General features: G+C 32.2%; 1 protein-coding gene across 1 annotated transcript in view; it reads right to left on the bottom strand.

The window, feature by feature from the left end:
- The window catches only part of LOC111416197 (sprouty signaling antagonist), a 94,877-nt gene that overhangs the window by 38,963 nt on the left and 40,778 nt on the right, over window positions 1-15,136 (bottom strand). The window contains exon 2 of the mRNA XM_023048164.2: window positions 9,311-9,354. The gene's annotated coding sequence lies outside the window, so the exon portion shown is untranslated. The remainder of the gene's footprint in view (window positions 1-9,310; window positions 9,355-15,136) is intronic.

Here is a 15,136-nt window from a genome sequence, read left to right as displayed (position 1 = left end):
AAATCTTTTTGAAATACCAAAAGGACATCAGCACGTCTGACGGTTTAATTTAGAAATTGATTAAAAATTAACCTCATTTTCTGGAATTTGCCATCGATCATGATGAATCTTAGGAGTTTAATTAAATCAAGACATGAAATGCATCACTTAAGATATCTTGACGAAATGTTCAGGACTTACAGAGGAAAGTATCTACTTTTTAGTGAACAAACCTTTCTTGAAAATCTCTATTCGTTCTCAAGATAATAATTATTGAACTCAACCTGAATTATTATGATTTTACAGTTTTAATTTTTTACAATCATTTCGAAAAAATCGCGAATGATCGAATTCTTAAGATATCTTGATGAAATCTTCGGAATTTGTAGAAGAAAGTAGTTTTAACTTGTACCCATAATATATAAAAAATTCGTCAGAATAGCTGATTAGTTATATGTAAAAATGTTTGAATACCACAAATGTCATTTTAACCACTTTTGCACTCGGTACTCAACCCATAATATATCTGCTTGGTCTACCACTACGCACCTGTTGAATGATCTAGTGCAGCTGAAATTTGTAATTATAAGTCAAGTTTTGTAACCACATGATTTTGTTATTTTGCCGTTATCAAATTCTTATGTCTATGGAGGTGTGTGTTCACGCCTCAATTTTTCCCATAAAAGTAATGAAGTAAAACAGAAAAGTCTGATCCGTCAGTTTTTCTTGTAAACATCCTCTAACCAAGCCCAAATTTTGAACATTGTTGGTAGTACAAATTGCAAAAGTTATTTGGATAAATAACATCAATTTTAAGCAACATCTAGTTATGTTCTAAACATAGGCACACTACTCCGAAATTTTTTGCAAAACTCTAACTTTAAAAATCATCGTACGCCTCACGTGTTGATTTAGAAGTCGATTAAAAATGAACCTAATTTTTTGGAATTTGCCATCGCTGATGATGAATCTTAGGAGTTTAATTACATCAAGACATGAAATGGTTCACTTTCACTTTAACCTTTCTAATAACCATGAAAGTATGAATGAGTAAGTCGAAAATCCAATGCACTTTAACTTAAGCTTAATATGAATTCAATCCTATTAACTTTTTTCTCTTTCTAAGATATAAATAGTTGCAGTTGCTAAAGTAACGGTTATACGTCATTACGTCGTATATGATGAAATTCCTTGTTTATAAAACCTTCAGGTCAGGTATACAGCAATGATATACCAAAGCTTGTATACAGGTTTTGTAGATTTTATGGTATTGTCTTCTTTTTCCAGTACCAAAATCCTTTATGGACTTTGATTTGCTTCAAAACATGTTGCCATTCCGATCTGTTACACGCCGCAGGATTCCATTTTCGCACACCACGTGTCCTAACGTCCTCTATCATATCATACTTCCATCGCTTCTTTGGCCTTCCTCTCTGTCCATATTGTATCCATTTTAATTCCCTTTACTTTTCTGCCTCCCTGTGTCTTGTTTTTATGTGTTGTACTATGTCTGTATCACTATCGATGAGTTGGTCAAATTCGTGAATTATTCTTATTCTCCACATGTTATTAACTCCTGTCGACACGGTCCATGGTTCGCATTCATTTGTTGTTCTGGATCAATATAAATACTGTACAGATCCATGTTATATTCGAAGAATTTGTCATGTATGCTCGCATACATTCCTGATAGCACTTCGTAAGTGATGTTTAGCAGTGTGATGCCTTTGTAATTATTAGTTCATGGTATTGTATTGCTTTAACAAATTAGCTTTTGTACCATTATAAAAACAGCATTGAAAGTACTCTTGGACTTAATCAGACTTGCGCATACAACCTTGCGAATTGTAGTAAGAAAAATCCCATCCCGCAGATCAGTCCTAGCGAGTTGTTTAAATACTTTCAGTCTAAATTCAATAACACGTATCAAACATATCCCTAAATTGACTCCATCCATGCCTAGCTGCAGCATTAGAATTGAACGGAATTGAAACCATATCAGAAGACTGTTGTAAAACGCAGTTAGCTAATTCTTTGTATATTTTTCTCGCTACAGATACTTTTTTCGATGAGTCATTCTGGCTTAAACCTTAGTCTACAATATTTATGAGACAGTTGTCGAAATAACGTAGACAATTGCTCTCCTTGTCTACGTTTCATTCAGTCACCGAAGTTTAGCTTCTTAGTCTCTACCGCTGTTGAATGAAATGTTATAAGAGCGATATACTATCGTATAATCAATAAGCTACGTCATATAGTTAACATAATAGCCAAGCATATGCCAACGAGACAGTTTTGACGACGATTTTGAGAAAACAAAATCTAATTCTCGCGAAACAAGATTGTCTGGTAGTGTTTGACGTAGCTATAAGTTTCGGCGAATCCTGTAGCAAAAAGCACTTCTTGTAACAAGATTCAAAATATTCTACGTCATTGTTCTTAGATGCTTAGCGATACCAAGATAAATAGATCAACATTGCTTATTGACTGATTGAAACAAAGGAATTATAGTGTCGGAACAACAGATATACTTCGACTTTGCTCTCCCTCAGTAACAAAGAGTATCTGCCCTGGTTACCATACCATTAATGATTTTGATAATAACTCCGCTCTGCTTGCGACAGCTGATAATTGTAATATTTTTTGGTACTATGATAATTCAACTTCACTCATTCTAAACGTGAAGGGTAACATGAAGGTCGCAATGATAATGACGATGGTAATGATGTTGGTAGTAATGATGAATAAGGAATGTGTTATACTATGCAATAGTGTTTACAGTAGAAAAACTTCACATATCTGATAGATGCAATCAAGGGTATATGAAGGTAGAGATGATTTCTTATTTTTATGGTGAATAAAATGTATAGAAATATCTGAATCTAATTTTTGTTAAATAAAAAGAATAAAAGAACATGATTTATCACCCGAATAAGTGCTCACAACAAATGAGACATGGTTATGATGAAAAGGCTAAAAGAACTGACTAAAAGATCACTCACAGGAGAAGAACGTGAAAATTTATTAAGTCTTACTAGTTTCGGCCCATGGCCATCCTCAGAGACTAATTTTACAAGAGTTCACAAAAAGGTCATATCGCAAAGTATTAAGTTCATAAATGTAATTATTCAAATAAAATTCTTTTAAGTTTAAGACGAAATAACAAGTTAACACGTTAAAATTGAAGAACGTTCTTCGAGAGAAAATTAGATTTAAAATGGAAAAATGAATTTTAATTATAATTATCTAAATTAGGAGTTTGATTACATTTTAAAACATTAGTCTAAAAGGTTTGTTTACTTTTGGTTTCAAAATCACCAAGTATCGTAACCCATATTATGCTGTGCTAATCCAATAGAAACATGGAAACCTAGGTTAGCTACTATTGGGATCTTCAAAAATTCTCGTATATTTAAAAGTGGAAACACTGTCCGATAACTGTCATAATCAAAAAATTGCTGGTAAGATGGATTGAATTAAAACTTATCTGAAAGAAAATATGCTTTCAGCAAAAGCTATACTCCTGTTAATTAATATGCCGGCGCTGATGCCAACCTTAGGGTCACTCTTCTAATCATGATCGTGACCAGGACATAGATAATATTATTAAAGTTAGTTATTAAATACTTTGAACTGCCCAAAACTGACATCAAGGCTCATACAATGTCTCGCAGTTTATGTAATTATAATAGTATTTAATTATTTTCTTGATTTAAACACTAACATTATACTTACTATTTTGTAATTAAGTGTTGAAGGATATCTACTGGGTTGTTTTTCCCAATTACCATTTTGTGTAATTTGTATACAATAAAAATTAAAGAAAATAATCGACACATTCAAGTATTATTTTTCTCCTTTTCATTTTAAAAGTTTTCCATTTCTTATAAAACATATTACCAAAAAAAAAATAATAATCATTTTAATGTTATTAAAGATGTGATGTTGGAATCTATTATTGTTGGTGGCGTTAGATTATCCCGTTTTATGACCGCTATACACACACGTATCTGTACATACGGCAATTTCAATGGTATGCGACATTTGTTTACCATGAGAGAGTACAAATTTAGCAAAGTAAATACACAGGCAATCAACTATCTACTTCTGGTAGCGTTTTTTTGTCAAAACATTGATTGCTAAAGTGGATATATGAAATGAAAAGTAAATATTGGATTTTATAAAAACAAGGTAATTTTTTATAAAAAGTGGTATATCAAAAAAATTTTTTAATAATGTTAAATTTCTTCTAATTATACCAAAAATACAAAATAAAGATTTGAGTAAGATTGGAATGGTTATTATATAAAAACAAAAATGATAAGATAACAAAATGTAATTGTTTTACTTTTAAACGAAAGATTATATTAACTGTTAACAATTAGATTTTTACTTAACAAACGTTTCTTTGTTTATCCAATGTTTTTTATTTGGCTACCTGTTTATAAGATTGTCTTGTTATCAGGCTAATCGTCAAGATTATTGCTTCATTGTCAAAATTTACGTGCTGTTGAAAATGAAGTACCATTCATTTCTGTTTTGAAGAATTTGTGCTCGAACCAAAGAAAATCTATTTACCAAGTATACCAAGTTTACCAAAATATATTGTTGACATGTTCTTCATCTCTTTTTCTAGAAAAATGTTGGTACCTACTACTTAATTAACGGTTTCTGTAAATTATCTTTTGTGAGCATTTTTGAATAGATACCCAACATAAAGAAGTAGTTCTTTTTCGATATTAATATATACTGAGTAATAATACATTTAAATGGTAATACTACGTTGAGTCAGTGTACTGATAATGGCTGTTACATATTTGTCACAATTTGTATTCTCTAAAGTTTCACTTAATTACCCGTTTCCTTTGTTTACGAAGACTAACTGCTGGCTGCAACAGCTTTGGTTTGGTAGTTGGTTTCAACAAATGTATGGTTCATACATAAGTGAACCAGAATTTTCTGACACAGATTTTTCTTGGACATTTCAATAATGTAGCAACATGGCATAATCGAACCCGACTCCATCTACTCAACAAACCCTGACACTTGCTGACATTCCATGTCTGACACTGCGATATACACATACAAGGTATCACAAAAGTCTGGGAACTTAACTTTGCGATGTATTTTTTGTTCGTTTTTGTTGGATGAATGTGTTCAACGACATAATTATCGTGTGAACGGTTTAGGAAGCGAATAAGCGTGGTCACTATGTTTCTCGAAAGGGTCGTGATTTGGACTGGAGTGACTTTAGGAATAGACCGCTGATTTTTGTGGTTTCCGGATCAGCGTGTCAAGTCGAACCAATTTTGCAGCCATAATCACCACCACGGAGTGGTCTCCCTACTCGCATGAGTTGAATCCCCTACGCTTTTCGGGGTGTAGAACAGGCCTTGAGAGCAAAGGACAGATCAGAAGGCATATACGATCGCGACGTCGAGTACTTCTCCGCCATGGTGGCTGCATACCCCAAGCGTCTGGAGGCCTGTATAAAGGCGAAGGGTGGATACTTCCAACTTGTGTTCATTGTTGTTGGTTAATGTTTAAATAAAATGTATGCCAAATTTCATGTCCCTGTACTTACGTTGTTTTTATCAACAGAAATACCATGCTAATGGACATTTTTGTGACACCCTATACAAACCGGGTTTTCCCCCAGACCTCAACCTGTTCAATTGAGATTAACTTCATTTCGTTATTGAACCTCCAGCGATTGTCTCTCATGCCTGTAAGAGGCATGGGAGCCTCTTAGATTTCACCCAGCTAAAGTGTCCAAAAAATTATGAACATGCTTACGTTCCTCTACCTTAGAACTTACTTCCTTACCCTACCATGAAAGATAACATTTGCTGTACTCATCTATCTCCATATCACACAGTTTCATATTTATTCCCTTTTTGTAATGCCAAAGATGTCATTACTTTTCAAAAACTGTTTGTCCCACTAACAAAGTTTCAAAATGGAACTCATTAATGTTAATTAAATTCCATCACCTCTGCGGATTAAAGAATAAAACTTGCTTCATGATTGGAGGCAATGGATAGGTATAAATGTTAAAATATCAACAAAACCAGTTTATGATCTTAATTAACTCATATACATCGTCAACACCCTCACCATTCCTTTTCAAAGATGCGAATCACTACACATTCAACATGTTTTGTCGACATGTCTTTAAACTATAAGTGAACGCTTTTTATTGCTACAACCACGTCTGAGAATAATTAAAAGTTCATAATTCATAGAGTAGCAATCCAAGGTGTGTTCAGTTGAAATTTCAATAATTGTTAATAGGACTAGAATTACTTGCAATACGAATTGAAACGAAGATTTTTTATTACTATCATCATTACCTATCAAATGCACAGCAGTAGCCACATGAACCGCATATCTCAAGCCAGAGCACAATTGCCTTGGATGAATTGCTTTGTAGAATGATGCCCGATATGTTTCAAGGTCTCATTTTTGAACTTATTTTAGAAGAAGCTTGCAAATGGTATTCGAAACGTCAAACAATGTTATTGAACTTACAGCATAACCTGGAAGTTCATACTTTTAATTTTTCCCAATTTTTGAAATTCTTTATGAAATGCTTTTTCTTCATTTTATCGATCGTGTGTAGTGTGGAGTTGTCAGTTAAATACAAATACTCAGATTACATTTAGCAGTAATTGTTGATGGGTTAAAAATAAAGATTCTCTTAAAAATGTAACCAATAATCTATTATCTCGTCTCTCACACTATACGTCAACCATCTAGAAAATAAGAGAAAACACTCTACAATTTGAATAGAAAAAAAAACAGGTAGACAGTAATGATAGTTCCTGAAGGGTAAATTTAAATTCCGATTGTTGCTTTTTACTAACATCAAATATTCTGGCAATGTTTGTGAAGAAAACTTGCAGGCTAATTCACCATTGGCCTCAGATTGCACAAGTTGTGTTTTGACATCGAGGAGTTGCTGGAAAGCGATTAATCTTGCATATTAATACCAAACAATGCTAGATTGCTGCTGTGTAATTAAAGATTATTTCAATAACTTCTGTAATAAACTACAAGAATTACAGACTCATGAAAAAATTTGAGAATTGGAGATAAAGTAAAGCAAATATAATGAGTATGGTTTCGGTATTATCACTTTGAGATCTCAGACACTAGTTAAATGTAATAATGATACAATTTTTTGGAAATAGGCAGATTTTCAGTTCTATTACATTACAGGTCTTCTTATTAGACCCACATGTTCTAGTCATACGAAAAATTGTTAAGAAATTGTGAACATAGAGCTATTTTAATGCCGCTTTAACCAAGTTCTAGAACCTATTGCTCTATAATCATTAAGTTAGGTTTCTTCTGCCCTAAAGATTAGCAAACTATTTACATTTTGGTTTGTATTGTGGTCACTTGAAGTATCAGAAAATACTAACAGCTCTGTAAGTGTACTAGAAAGCTCATTTATGGACTTGTATAAACAATTCTGTCTGTTATCTGTTGTAACTTTTACCAACCAATTAATGCATTAAGAACAATCTATGCTTTTTGGCAGTATTTATTTATTCGTGTTTCACTTTTTTTCTGTACCTACCAATTTTCTGTATCGTCTGTATCTAAAGATTCGTAATCTCTATTTCTGTTGTGATGTCGTTAAAGCATAAAGTATACTCAACTTGTTTTTGTTCTCCACTACTTAACAATAAAAATGTTTAGAGGAAGTTGGCAACCATGAAAAGGCTACAACATCCATCTATATCAGGTGAAAAGCTGTAGGAGGATTATGTTATCTATAAAGTTGATAACTGATACGACATTTGAATCAAAAATATGCCAAAGAATTATCCCTGCTGCCATGTGTAGCTATAAGAACAAATTTAACGGGATGGTAGATCTTGTGACATGCAACCAGTGGTTTTGACCAGCAAAAATTATAATTACATGCAAAAAGAATTCTGAAAAAATATACTTTTAAATGATAATCTAGTCATATATGCCGTTTATCTATTCCATTCCTTAGACGTTGTGTACTTTCTTCCATTTAAGCAGTAAGGTAGATTAACAGCTTACAAAAAAGAATGAAAACACCAAAACAGGAGTTCCCCTTTTCTTGAGTTTAGCGCTGTTCCTAGTAAAGATGTTTGCAAGGAGAAAAGTGCTATTAAACGGAATCTGGTTTCTAGATTGAAAGAGTGCGGTGTAATAGATGTTAGTCTCAATTGCTGCGTTGCGAACCCTACCCTGTGATGATCATGCTATTTCAGGAAATGTACAAATATCAAAGTATAGAAGTAAATAATAATGATAATAACGCTAAACATTATATGTTGTGTAGATTACGAATCTTTCGAATACGCAGAACTACTCTTAGATAACGTAACTGGCATGTTTGATTTAGTTAAGCTTTTTTCCGATTAACGAGAGAAAGCTGAATTCCGGTTTATTTATCTTGTCAATTGCGTAAAAGGCGCAAGAATAAAGAATTGGATTTAAAAAAACTTGCTTTAATTTTTGAAGTTAGTACATATTAAAATATCATTCTTACATATGTAACACAAAATGTAGCTGAGGGATTGCAGTGAGCAGCTATTATATTAATTTTTGTGTGAGATTAAATGCATTGGCTCTATAATTAACAGACACGTAGTCGTCTTTTACTCTATTCCATGGAAGCTAAAGTAGCTTTTGGTATAAGACAATGAATTGCTAGTGGGAAAATGGTTCTGTTTTCTTTAATAGAAGCATCAAAGAAACATCTTTCCCAAGTTCTATTGAATATGGACAAAATTTAATCTCATCTTAATCAATAGTAATTGAAAAAATATTGAAATGAATAAGCCTGTTCTGCCGAAACATATGCCTAGGACATCTTCCTAACACCATTGCATTTGGTAAGGTGCAGTAAGAAATTTGTTGCTATAAATTGGATATACTCCTTCCTAAACAAGATTTGGTACTTTCAGAATCCTATTGGAGTGATAAATACTTAGAATCAAGCATAAAGAGGCCGAAATGGTCTAAATTATATACCACATTTGAGGCCAAAAGAAAATTCTTCAATTTGTACTGAAATTTATGTTTTTAAATAATTAAAGGAAATAGAATCTAAAATTATTTTTATACTGTTTTAAAAATAGCCAAATAGTCTTACGCATTGAGTCAACTCAAATACTGCTTACAATACTGTCTGAAAGTTGTTAAATTAAAAGGTCAGGAAACCTAAATAAAATCTAAACAACTCAACCAACTCTAATTTTAGAACCTTTTTTATCATAAACAGAAACCAGAATAAGAAATTGACTCTCAAAAAATTTCTTAAATTAATTAATTTAATTCTCACCTTTTGTATTGATGAACAACTCCTTCGTTGTCCTTGAATCATACCTAAAAACCAAAAGAAAATTTCAATTAAAACATATCAATAAAAAAAATTAAAAATCGCTAAATTATTTAATAATAAATTAATGGATAACAGAAGAGAGAGCTTTCTTTAGCATAGAGGAGAGTGCCTCACAGATCTAAATATAAGTGCGTAAAGAGAGGTACATAAGCAAATTGGTAAACAATGGGGCGCTCGAAATTGTAAATGTTTACGAAATCGGTCTAAAAATATGACGCCGGCTTCCGCCCGGGGCTTAAAGCCGTATCCCCCTTTCGTCTCTTAGCCCCCCAACGGGCACTACTACTGCCTTCACTCCGATTTCCCCTGAATCTTCGGAGTACCACAAAACTAATTTTCTAAGTTGGACTCATCCGGTATTTTTGGTCAAGAAACAAAATTAAGGTCAATTCTTGTTTTGTATTTTTAGAAACTTCAATTAGATATAAAAGAAATTAAGATGAGAAGTTATTGAGAAAAAAAATAACAATGACAATAAAATAAAAATGTGGACGGATGGTGTGAGTACGATGTTTAAAAAAAATTTCTTCAAAGAGAGAGATAATAGGTTCAATTAAACGAGTATGTATACGTAGAAAACGGCGAGTGGTCGCCGCAAGGGGGCGTACAAATTAAAGTCCAACTTAATATAGCTTTAATGACGGTGTCATAAGGCCAGCAGTGGGCTATTTTTAGACGACGAGTGCCTTCCACGTACGACTCAGGATCGTCCATAAACTTAAACGATTTAAGGAGCATCTTAGTATAATCCAAAAAGAAACTTGAAACCCAACAAAATGAGAAGCTACAAAGAGATTTTATGTAAAAAGCTCACTTTATGATTTAATGATATTTTTTTATTGATTTTTGAAAGGTGCCTTTTTTATTATTTTTACAAGGTTCTTTCAGAAGCTAATACTCCTTTCGATATGTTTTATGACTAATATTTTTATATGGCATAGATTTTTCAAAGTATTTTTAAATATTGTATTGTGAGGAATATTTGTATATTTTTGTTGGTATATTGGGTGTTTTTAGTAATGATAGCACAATTATTCTTGGTTTTGCCAATTCTCCTCCACGATCTATCCACCAAAAACATCCCTATGTTAGTGAAATATGAGGATTGGGTTAGATTTTAAAATTTTGGCAGCAAGTTTAAAAGAGAAAAAAAATAACAAACTCCTTATGTTATGACCAACACAGCAGAACATAATGTTATAAAAGAACAGGTTACGCCTTGAAAGATGATTTAATGTATTAAGACCAATAGATTGCTTAACACGTTTCTTAGTATTTTTTTATTACGTGAATAACACGAGAAATTGTTGTCAATTGGATTAATACATTAAAAAAAATTATTGTTTAAAACTTGGAAAAACAAACTTTGATGATGTTGTGTAAGTTTTTGGCAATATGATAAATTCAAAAAAAAATAGAGAAACATATCAGTACAATTATAATAATAATAATATATAAAAGGTATAATCGCATATATACGAACTTTCCAGCTGGGGATAGATCACTTCTTTCAACACCTTGATGTTGAGGAATATGATATGTGACCAAATATCATAAAGTAACTATATAGGGATTATATAGATATGCAGACTTGATGTGTTTTTTCGCATCTCTTAACATTGTCCCTATTATCTCTTCATATCGTCAGTTAGATATGATAAAGCATAATTTTATCTTTTTTCTATATTATCCTTGTCTATCAATATCATCTCTGGTCTTCCTCCATATCGTCCCTATTCCTTTGAGGGATTAAAAATCATTCTGTAAATATTGAAAAGTCAACTTCAGTTAAAATGTAATTTTTGATGGATTGCGATTGGTGAAATTTTTATATTTTGTACAGCAAAATAGTGATTCTTGCTCAACGACTTATTAAAATTTAATTCCAGCTTCCATAGATTGCGACGTTTAACTTACAGATTCTGCACAATCAGATTTATTACCTTTTTTTTATAGTCAAACATTTTCCTTTTTTTCTGCGAAAACGTTTGAATGAACTTTATCATCAAAAAACAGTTCATCATCGTTTCCTTCAATTCAACTCAATGTGTTGTTATATCATAGATTTGCTGTCACTTATTGGTAGATAGTGTAACTTTTGACCATGAAGAACTCAATCAGGACAGGTTAATATCTGCTCTTAATGCATGTTTACTCTGTATCTGACATTCGTCAATATCGTTCTTGTTATCGTTTAATATTATAACGTTCAAGAACTAGGTTAACACGTTAAGATGATTAATTAATTTCTTGTTTGAGTATCCTATGAAATATAAGGTTAATACTGGTGTCGCCACTTAAATCGAACAATTATGTTAATTTACAAGTTGTTTCCATCACAAAAAGAAATTTTGAAATTCTGATGGACAGATGAAGACGAAAAGAGAAAATTAACGATAGATTCTAATAAGAGAATAGAATTAATTACGAACTAGAGTTAACCAGCACAAGATGTTTCTTAAATTAAATGATAACGTAGGTATTAGAAATTCAGTACAGTGATAGAAAATATGGATATTCAGAATTTTAAACTAATGGTCTACGAAAATTTAATGCTGAAACAATGTACAGTTCCATACCAGAACTATTTTGGTTCTCTATAAGGAATTGCAAAAATTTAAACCAACACTCACTACATGGTGACCACGAGGAACATTTATTTTTAATGGGACAATTAGTTAATGGTTCATTCTGCTGATGTATCATGCTAGCTCACTGATAATGGTTCAACGAACATTTCGAATTCATTTCAATAACAGCCTCTATCAGTCTTTAACCGACCAAACTTATGAATAAGGTTAAAAAGTTGCAAACTACGATCTACATGCAAAATCACATACACATTGAAGGAGTGAGAACATTATAGACCATCAGATCCAGATATTTAGCCACATGACATGCTGTTATATTAAACGTAAGACGTAACATAGTCAGAAAGTTTTTCAAAAAGAATATCAAAACTGCAGACAATAAGGTTGCAAAAAAAAAGGTATTCTAAATTGATCATTTGCAAGTTTTTGTTGTATAGATATTTGAAAGATCGCATACAATGTTTGTGATTTGGATGACTTAAATGTGAGGATTCGAGAGAAAGGTGGAATCAGAGACTCGACGACACATACAATATTTTTCACCGCAAAAAAAAGACAATAAAATCAAAACCAATATCATAGATTTCACCTGCTTCTTTCACATAACATTGATATACCACTGTCCTACAGAGCAACAGGAGGAAGAAACGAAGGAATAATTCTTTCAATTAATAGAGGAAATATGATACATCACCAAAAAATGATATCGAAATTATCGTAGATGATATAAATGCGACAATAGGCAATGAAGAACAGTTCCGGGAAGCAATGGGAAGGCACGCACTGCATGTTAGCTCTAATGGAAACGAAGAATACCTAATTAACTTTGCCACTAGTAAAAGTATGAAGTATCCAAAAAGCCATTTGGATATCGCCGTATGGAGGCACGGCTAACCAAACAGACCATGACCTTATAGATAAAAGAGTAACAGTCAGGAACAAACTGGACGTTAAAGCAAGAGGAGGAGCGTGCCTCGGATCTGTTCACCATGAATGAACTAGAAACGCAAAAACTTATACAAGAGGGACAACCACATCTACTACTAGTGATTTAAAACAACAATTGAAGAAGCAACAATGACATTAGGCAAAGAAAAGAGGAAGAAGAGTAACTTGGTTTGATATAGAATGCAGGAAGGCGATAGAAGACAGAAACGCAGAGTACAAGAAGTGTATAGCAAGAAGAACAAGAAAGATTTTGATTTCTTTAAAATTATCCGTTTTGCAACTATTGTGTAGATCACAGCCCACTCTTAACGTATCATTAATCTAAGATGACGAGAACATATCTCCATTAAAAAAATTTTCTCCTAAAACTACTTTAAGTTTTTCTCGGTATAACTTGAAAAGAAAAAATATGTATACGGTATTCAAAGAAAATAAAATATACCTTGCATTGTTGACATATCAGATAGTAGATATTCAAGCCAAATTTCAAATTTTTTCGTACACTGGGTTTGAAAAAAAATTCGTTACCTAACTTGCCGCCAACCTCAAAAATCAGGTATTTGACAAATATAAGGTAGAAATGTTCAGAGATTACTGACGATGTTTAAATTGACGAGAATTGAGTTTACAAATTATACCGAGAAATACTTATATCGAGTTTATCTTGCAACTGTTGAACCGGCCCTCGAAACAAGATATGTTAAGAAAAGAATCAGAAAGATTTCAAGAAATGTAGAAGACCTTTGCCCATGATGGTTTGAGATATTATTTCCAATACACCCAACCTGAAAATACCTTCAGCTAGGTTAACAAACCTACTATCAAGGCAATTATTGCCCTTAGTACGTTGCATTATTGTGGGTAAAACCCAAAAGAAAAAAAATACAGAGTTAAGTAACATCACAATCTTACAACTATAATAATAGGGCAATTTTCAGCTGAAGAATTCTACTTCCACAATGGAAGGTTGTCAAGGACACAGTTATATAGATGTGGAAGTTTTAAAAATTAACGTTTGTTGTTTTCCTTTTTTTTAAGTTGCAAGGATTAAGAACAAAACGCAATCTCGTCATTGTTCAAAATATTTATTAAAAGTATGCTTATTTCCATACACTATTTCGTCTTATCCTAAGCAATGTGTAGCTGTAATGACAATGAGTACTTCATCTTTATTTTAAGGAAAATTACTCCACTTGTTTACCTTAATCCTCAGGATTGAAAAGTTATTATTAGGCTTGTTCGCACAACTCTGTCTAACTTACTGATTGGTTCTGTTTCTGACTTGTTGATATGTCAAATAGTGTAAGCGAATCTATGTACACAAACGAGATTCCAATCCAATTAGAAATTGTTCTACGGAAAAACCTATTATGTTACAATTATAAAAATGATGATGGTATCTTAACATATTACGATTTCTTTCATATATCATATATATCCCACCGTTTGCTATGGACAGATAAATGTAGATTTATAGATTGCTTAATACACTTCATGTAAATGAGGGTAATCTCAATTAGTTATAAAATATAAATGCTTTAAACAGAATGCGAAGTGGTATCATTTCAAATATTTCTGGCCAGTTTTTTGCCATTTATGCTTATGTGAAAGCTACCTACATACATAGAATTAAGCAAAATCTTGTTATCAAAAAATACAGTTAAAATTTTCTTCTCAAATACACATAATGATGTTTGATCAATTTCCAGAACGTTTCAAAAATTATTACATCTCCAATATATCGGATAACTTATAATAGATTGACTTCATATTTTTTAATTTTTGATTCTAAGGCATAGTTTTTCAAAAAGAAAAAATAAAGTTTGAAACTACAGGGCGCGAACTCCAAAGTACGTCACTCAGATTTGAGCGTATAAAAATCAATAAAATTCCTGGAGAGAGACAATGCAACGAATCTTATACGCTAGAAGAAAACGGAAGAGAAATCACGTCCGTGATTTCTTTCTTCTTACTTAAAACGTCATCTGGAGTCGGGGGTGGGGAATTTTAAACTTTTACATTAATTATTGCAAAAATTAAACAATTTTTGAACGTTAAAACTGATCTGTCTAATTTAATTTAGATTATCGATTTTTTGACGGTCTTTCTAATCAATTGACCTTAACGGCCCTATTATGTATGAAGTTGTTGCGATAAGTTTTTTTGTTTTGTCATTTTGAAAATTTTTTTTTCTTTTTGAAAGATATTGAAAATTTTTAGCAAAAAA

Source organism: Onthophagus taurus, chromosome 11 (genome assembly GCF_036711975.1).
Source record: "Onthophagus taurus isolate NC chromosome 11, IU_Otau_3.0, whole genome shotgun sequence".
Classification (NCBI taxonomy): Eukaryota; Metazoa; Arthropoda; class Insecta; order Coleoptera; family Scarabaeidae; genus Onthophagus; species Onthophagus taurus.
The sequence above is the reverse complement of the archived record's forward strand: the minus strand, read 5'-3'. Positions and strand labels throughout refer to the sequence as shown.